We start from the raw sequence: 8,153 nt of genomic DNA on the forward strand, positions 1-8,153 counted from the left end.
GTTAGAACAAGCAACAACAGAGGAGAAGAGCACATGTAAGCCGCATGGCGGCCAACGAAAATTCATGACGTAGCCACATGACGTAGCGTTTTCTTGGCTATTTACAATCCCCGGTTGATGTCAATGTCGCGAGGTGCTCAATTTTGCGGTTGGCTGAGCGCACGTACTTTAAAATTGATTTTAAATATGTTCTAAGCAATATTCACCGCTGATATTTTATAGACGATGTGTGTGTGACCAACTAAATCGATCTCACAAGTTATCTCGACTTCAAATTTTTGTGTCAGTGCTCCTTTAAAGATCGTTTGGCTGCCGGTTGAAAGATGAATGTGATTTATAAACGTCGTGGCACCATGAGACAAAAGAAAAATAACCATCGCGCAACCTACTTTCAAATATTGTTTTCGACTCATTCACGAGCTAGCCCATTCACAGACTGAATGCTGCAACACTGAGTAGAAGGCGATGATGTTGATTATTAAGTAATCACTGTGCGTTTGAACGGAGGCTGTTTGTACGTCACGTTTGTAAGGCAGCAGTTTTTTGTTTGAGGTTGCGTTACCTGCAATGCATGCTTGTTTTTAAACGCCGAAAGTGATTTGGTATAGCTTATTGGCGGACGTCAGGTATAAAGCAGGTGGTAAACGCAACTGCTTACTTTTCTTTCCACCTTTAGCTCTGATGCTGCAGTTATGCACTGCTCACATTGGAGAAATATTTAGCATAGCATATTTCAACTGATATCGCATCTACGGCCCTTTGTGATTTCGCGACATCGGCTGTGACGAAGCAATGGTGGAGGCAATCGGAAATTTCGTCCACGTGAGGTTTTATTAACGTGCACCGATATCGCGCTAGTACACGGCACCGTGTGTTTCACCTCTATCGAAAGTCGGCAACCGCGGCTAGGCCACACCTACGTCTTCTGAATCAGCAGCTGAGTGCCATAACTACCGAGCCAATACATACGGGCCGCTTTTATTGCTTCATTGTAGTCCCAAACGTAACTCACATTTTTTTTCTGTGGGATATCCAACACTAATTGCACACTAACACAACAGCTTTCATTTTCGTCTAATCCAGTCATCAGCCTAAAGAAATTTGTTCTACACTTATAGCACAACGATAGCGGCGAACACGGTCGGCGTTCGTCGAAAATCTGATCAGCGGGTCGAGCGCGCCGGCTTTTATACAGCAGTCGGCGAATGTTCCAGACTAATCGCTGGGACCCGCATGTCTTCCACAAAGTTCTACACCATTCGCGTCACGCGGTGAAATCAGATTACATAAGGTTCGGCGACAACAGACAGCGGATAGAAGCATCGATAAAGGTGGATACACACGCGAGGGCCAAATCCCGCCTGCTCCGCGGACAATATAGTGACGTCATCACTTGAATCCGGCGCAGCCGAGTTAGGTCGCATTCCCACAGCCGGAGGGCCGTTTTCGGAATCCGCGTGCTAACTCTGGCAACGCCACGCACGTTGCCAAATTGCTGGGTACGAGTGCGCATTCCAAGATAGACAGCTATCGGAGGCGGCGTTTGTCCGCGTTGGCTGTTCTACTCGAAGTGAGTGAAGACGACTAGGTGTAGGGTGTAAAAAGAAAACGATTATGCTGGAAGAAACAACGGATGGTCGAAGAATACGCTTTGTGTGCAGAGCTTGCTTTGTGAAGATCTACTCGAGTGTGATCCGGAAGAATACAAGCGCCTACTGCGCGTCAGCAGCACGCAGTTTTTCGAACTTCTGGCCCGCGTTCAACATACAATCGAGCGGCAAGAAACCATCGTGAGACCATCTGTGACAGCGAAGACACGGCTTCAAATCACTCTTCGCTTTCTCGCCGCAGGTAAGCACTAGCGTTTGCTTCAATTTGAAGTATCAAGTGTTACTTTTCATGAGGCGCGCTGACTTTTAAATCGAAGGCATCCCCCAGCTTTCTCGACTGCGACTGCCGCCGCTCTCTTGGGGAGTGCGCGCTTCACGTCGCGTGTAATGTCCGCGTGCACTTATTTCCATTAGCCCGTGGACGCAGGAACGAAACGCAAAAGAAAAAAGAAGAACGAAACCACTCTTTAGCGTCCTACATCTCTGTGCAGTGTGTACAATGACAAACGCATCTTCGTTGTGACATGACGGCCCTTACCTCTCGCAATGAACAGTTCGTGTATTTCGGCGTAGATATAGCGAATGCTACGGCGCATCAACATTAGAGTACTAAATTGTTTTGACCGGCACGGCGCATGAACATCGTGTAAACATGTTGCATAAGAATGCTGGAAATATGGTGAAATAAAGACAACTGTGTGTATGGAATTTAGTTTCATAGCATGAAAATAGCCGCTTTATAAGAGATTCGCTTTACACAGATTCCAGTGTGAATATCAGATGTGCATATTTTATTCGAATGTGGAGTTCTGTCTTTCTTTGTTAATTTTTAGTGTAACCAACAATTTCTTGTTTTTCTTTTTTTCATAGGAGAAACGCACTACTCCTTAAGCTGACAGTTCAGGAAGGACACTGAACTGTCAACCAGCTCATAAAAGAGGCATGTGTGGCAATCTACCTGGAGCTGAAAGACGAATTCTTGAAGACCCCCAACACTGACGGAGAGTGGTCTACAGCCATGTGAGACATCAAAGAAAAGTGGCAGTTCCCCAATTGCGATAGATGGAAAGCAAGTGTGCATGAAGCCAAAGATTCAGGCTCTTTGTATTTCAACTACAATAAAACCTTCAGCATAGTGCTATTTACGCTTGTTGATGCGAACTATAGGTCTGGCTATTTGGACATTGGCGCCCCTGGTTCACAAGGTGATGGCGAAATTTGGCAGTCAACACCTCTGCGAAAAGCAATTGATGAAATAAAATGCGGGACTGCCCAAAACCGTAAAAGTGGCAAGTTCGCCGGATCTTCAAATGCCCCCCCGGTTATTGTAGGAGATGATGCTTTTCCTCTGAGTGAAAATTCCTGAAGGTGCGGCGTTTGTTCGCGAAAACCGTTTTTAGAAACTCTGCAGAGGTTCAATCAGATGAAGAAAACATAATGGTACAAATCTAGAAGAGCATTCCCAAAAATGATGTAAATGTTTCGGCTACATTGTTCGTATTGAACTGGTAACATGCTGCTGACCACAAAAGCAAAAAAAGAGAGACAGGGCTGAGCGCAGAAATGACATAACGCCCTGCCCTCTCTCTTTCTTTACTTTTTGGTTACGCAGCACGTCATTATCCCAAAAATAAAGTTATAGCAAATAATACACATCGACAGAGTAAGGCGCTGATTCTGCATGGCGCTGAGCCATTTCGAGAGCGATCTCTTGCCATAGCCTGTTACGCAGCTGCGCGCTTGCATAATCGGCGTGCTCTATATTCAATAGCGCGGCGAATCCATCAACAAGAGCAAAAAAAGTGCCGGTTGCTTCGTCACTTAGCATTTTCTTGTGCACCTCACTCATGTTGAGGTCACGCAAGCTGCGCGGTCTAAATAGAAATGCGCGCGCAACCACGACTCGCCTTTCCCGCTGCACTACAACAAAAGCACATGCGGTCACTCCTGCACACTCCTACACAACAAAAACACGCGTGGCATCAAGCCACGGATGCATCAAACCGGCAACACGCCATCGTAGCCACGCCAACCCATCCAATGTTGGCAGATTTGACGCTGACTACGTTAAATTGAGGCCAGACGACCGCCAAACGGACGGATGGAAATACCGGCGAGCATTTTCAATCCGGACCGCGAGCGGAGGAGGCCGGAGAAGGCGAGGGCGGCAAGTTTTGATGACGCGCGCGTCATGTGATGCGCCATCCGCTGCGAAAATTCCTCCTCCGTCCGGTCGTGTGAATGCACCTTAACTTTCCAGAAACTTTGGATACATGCAGGCGCGTTCCACGCTGTGCGTTAAGATTTGTTAGGCGGCGAAACGTGTGCCCCGATAAAGACAAGTACACGTGTCAATGTGCGACATCCAGCAGCAATCCTCGCTCTGAGCTACGTCTTTTGTAGCACAGTTCCCAAGCAACCAGAATATCGAAGATGTCTTCAGGCGGCACGAATAAAGCTGTTAAAGGAGCCCAGCATTTATTTAAGCCGCTTACAAAAGAAGCGAGGTAAAAACCTCGTATTTAAAAAAATTACCGAAGATTAGGATACTCCTTAATGCGAAATTTGAGCGCAGCTGTATACGTATTTTCATTTCGCGATATATCGTCTGGAGCAGACAATCGTCTCGTGCGGCACGTTGCAAGCGGTGTCAAGTGTGGTGCGACTGCCTCGCTGAGGCGGCGCCTGGGTTACGCGTGGGCGCGATTCCCAGCAGCCGCTGCAGACAGACCTCAGCTCATGCAGTAAGCTTCACAGTAAGCTTTCGCAGTAAGCTTCAGTTGTTACGCAGTGGCATCCACCGTTCTTCCTTTATCCCCCGACGCGTTATTCCGGTCATCGTGCTGCCTTTTCCACGGCTGCCATCCTTCCCAAGCTCTCCCTACGTACCTCCATCGATCACCGTAGATACAGCGAACAACTCCCCTGACGGTCAAGGCGGGCTTTAAGCCGCTACTGCGTTGCAGTCCAAATGCTCCTAAAACTCAATCATGGAAATGTTAGCGCACATTTTCCGCTACATTCTTGCTTTCAGAGGCACAGCTCTTGTGCCTATACACGGACACAAAGAGACAAAAACGAGTTATGGCTTTTTAAGTTAAACCTCCCGACAGGCTGTACTTTTCTTTGTCTCAACCAGTTCGGCGGGCTGTCGGCCTCTGGTATCAGCTGAAGAAAAGCTGGCTCATTGTGGACGCACTGCAGATACAACGAGCCTAGTTCTGTTCCTCTTCTTTCCCATTTGCATTAGCTTTGAAGGCACGGAAGCGCGTAAAAGCGCGCCACCACTCTATCTGTGCTGTCAATTAGATTCTCCGTTGTGCACGTTCGGCCAGTGGCCGTTAACTAGAGTGACGTCAGGATGCGGGACCTCAGCGGACGCTGCTTCGCCAGCGCCGTGGTTCAATCATCACACGTAATCACCACTTTTAGTGCTCATTCTCAAACGAACCGGCTTCTTTTCAGCACCCGAGAAATGCAATGACGGCCCTCGCGGCACGACGGCTTTGCTTCGCCGCCGCGGCTTGCATTTCTCGGCGGGATGTGCACTCCACTTTCCCGCTACGGCTTGAAAACGCGAGCCGAAAAGATTCGCATGCAGGACCGCGCGTTCACCGCGTATTGTTTTGTCATTAGGTGCGCCTTTCATGTAACCGATTTATCTTCCGCGACAACGCCACTGTGCTAATAAAATAGAAAGATGGTTCACCGTGCAGCTCAAGCTACTCTCTCATTGGAAATAATACTATTGTTTGCATGCACTAAATTCACCATTCAGAGTCAGTGAAAACAATTGGACCGATTGGGGTTTCCCCAGAAGGTAACGTCTGTAAATGCATGAACATGTAATAGCAAAGAGTTGGCAGTTTGCGTTTACTCTGTCGCAATCAGAGGTAGTGACAGATACAATCTTTAATGATATGCTGGAGATATGTTGATATGATGGCTGATCGCCTGACATGCTACTCCGGGTGCTGGGCGATGATTATGATATTGTTACGGAGCAGCTGTGCAGCATAGTCATACTATGACTATGAACAAATACGACGATTTATGGAGAAGAGCAAGCGGCTCTTTCGGGCAGCCATCGTGTGCATGTAGTGTTGCTGCAACTTGTATATACTTGTATATACTTGTACATAACAACGTTTGCCCGATATAGCAACGCTTACAATATCGGGCAAACGGGCAGCTGCATCAATGATCGCCTGCGCGAGCGTGCCGCTTCACTAAAAGGAAACCCGCACAGTAACACCTAACACTGTAACACGTGCAGTTGCACCCCGATATTTAAGAAGTGCGAAATAATTGGCAGATACAGTGAAAAGCGTGCGCGCGAAACTTTTGAGGCATTTTGCATATTCAAAAGTGGCGACGCGTGCGTCAGTTCTGCGCCCCTTACGCTCTCAACGAAAGAACTGGATTATCTCCGTGGCTGACGCTTATCCTTCTTTTTCTGTTATTTGTCCCATTACGTGATGACTTTATGTGCTGCTTCTGCAAATAAAGCCTTTGGTTGCTTATGAGTGCTCCGGTCTGTGCTATTTACTCGCTCGTCCTGCGTGGCGCTGTTCATGTTTTTATTCTAAAGATGAACCAAGCCGCCCCATTGAACACACTGCTAATGCGCATATAGGTAGTTACAAATATACGTACTATTGTACGTATTTTCCCACATAGTCCCCACACCAGTTCAGACTCTGCCCCATCGCAGCACTGAATTTGAGATGCCCCTCGTCCCGCTGACTTCCCCGAACGCTCATGGTCACGCAATCCTTCACGGCCTCTTGCGAGCTCATAACACCCCAACCTCACACTTCTCAAAGCGAAACACCTTTCCCCATACGTGGTCTACATTTCCCGGTGGATTTAGATGGGCGTTCATCCCTTACTCCATAGAAAATGAATCACACTTCGTTGCTCGTACGCCGTGGCCGTCGTGAGGATTGGGGTCGCGCATGATATAGATAGTAGCTGGTCCATGCCGTCATGCTACTCATCCACGCTCAGGACGTTGTTGAACAGAGAGACTTGTTCCCATAGAGAATGAGGAATATGGGATTTATTTACAGTGTCTACATGAGGTTACAGCTCATCAGTCTAGCATGACTGAAAGAGGAATGCACATTCAGCAGCAGCGCAACCGATGCTTATAAACACGCTGTGCTCCCTAGATCCCTAGGTGAGGGAAAACGGCCGTTCAACTTTCGACCAATGGGAGCGTCCAAAGTCATCGTCGCCGACCCACCTTTGAGGGGGAGGGTTTACACACTCACTTCCGCACAGGTTTCACTGACCACACCGAGGTGAGAGGGTTCTTGCAGAAACGGTGCTGCCCCGAGCAGGCGCCTCTTCACCCCAGAGTCGACTCCACAGACAGTGGCAGCCGCGTCGGTTCATTGACTGAAGACTTCTGAGGCCCGTGAGACGGCGCCACAAAACTTCTTATTCCAGGACCTCCCCTGCTCCAAACAGACCGTGACGGTGTCGGCGTAAACACTAGCAATACTTGCTTCGCCGACTTGCGTCTAGAGATCTTGGTGTCGTTCGGTTGGAGGCGCGGCACATTGTGGTACTTACAAAGCGAGTCGTCGCAGCAGACATGGTGGCGCCAATGGGCTTGGAACTCACGTATTGTCCTCCTTTGAAAGCGAGTCGCCGCCGCAGAAATGCCGGCGCCTTTTCGACGGTCGCTTCCCTGAAGATCGCCAGCACCGCAGCTGCGGTGGGGTAGGAAAATTTTGTAGGTCGGTACCTCTGCAGGCCGTTCGTAACACCGCGTGAGGCACAACCGCCATCTTGAACAACTGACAAAAGCGCCAAGTCACGGGCAGATAAGGCCGGACTGATACAAGAAAGGTCCACTGCTTGGAATGGATATGTTGACTTTGCATTTACAGCCGTAATTTGGCTAAAATAAAATACGGGAAAATACCTCCTGGGTCGCCCTCGTACAAATAGAAACATAAAGGTGCTCGAATGACACTTATGTTATCTCTTGCGGGTGAGCCATCGCAATCGCCCGCCACCGTGGCTATTTGCTGTCGATGTTCATCGAAATTCAATTCATGGCGGTGCGGTAACTCCATTGACTATGCAAAAGGAAACAAAACGAAGTACGCTCAAGTTTTAGAAAAGCGCTAAGGAGTAAATACGACAAAATAACACATTAATGCGTACTGCACGTGTTCGTCTCTCGTCTTTGTCTATTCGCCCGTTTTTCCTAAGAATGAATACGCACAAACTCAACAATTTTGTCATTTTGCTGCGTTCAATAGCTGCATTCTTCTGCGAAAAATCACCACTTACATTTTATTGTCCCGTCCAGCATCTTCGCAGTGTCAGCATTGTAGGGCACAAGTGCCCTGTCATGTCCGGGATTATCGGAGCCTGCAAGCATACGCTTCTTGGGAGATCGCAGTCTCGTACGCCGGGGTGAGTGTCAGTGGACAGTACATTTAATACGATCGTAGATACCTCTCCATTAAAAATCGTGCTGTTGGCGGTTCGAGAAATCAAAAGGGATTCTGTAACAGGTTCACT

The 8,153-nt window shown here is 48.2% G+C and overlaps 1 long non-coding RNA gene across 1 annotated transcript; it reads left to right on the plus strand.

Moving 5' to 3' along the window:
* The first annotated feature begins 1,498 nt into the window (after positions 1 to 1,498).
* On the plus strand, positions 1,499 to 2,755 carry LOC142570799 (uncharacterized). Its single transcript, XR_012825680.1, has 2 exons — positions 1,499 to 1,851; positions 2,481 to 2,755. It is a non-coding gene; the product is annotated as an uncharacterized LOC142570799 (long non-coding RNA).
* Positions 2,756 to 8,153: the final 5,398 nt, after the last annotated feature.

The sequence above is a fragment of the Dermacentor variabilis genome, chromosome 2 (genome assembly GCF_050947875.1).
Source record: "Dermacentor variabilis isolate Ectoservices chromosome 2, ASM5094787v1, whole genome shotgun sequence".
NCBI lineage: Eukaryota > Metazoa > Arthropoda > Arachnida > Ixodida > Ixodidae > Dermacentor > Dermacentor variabilis.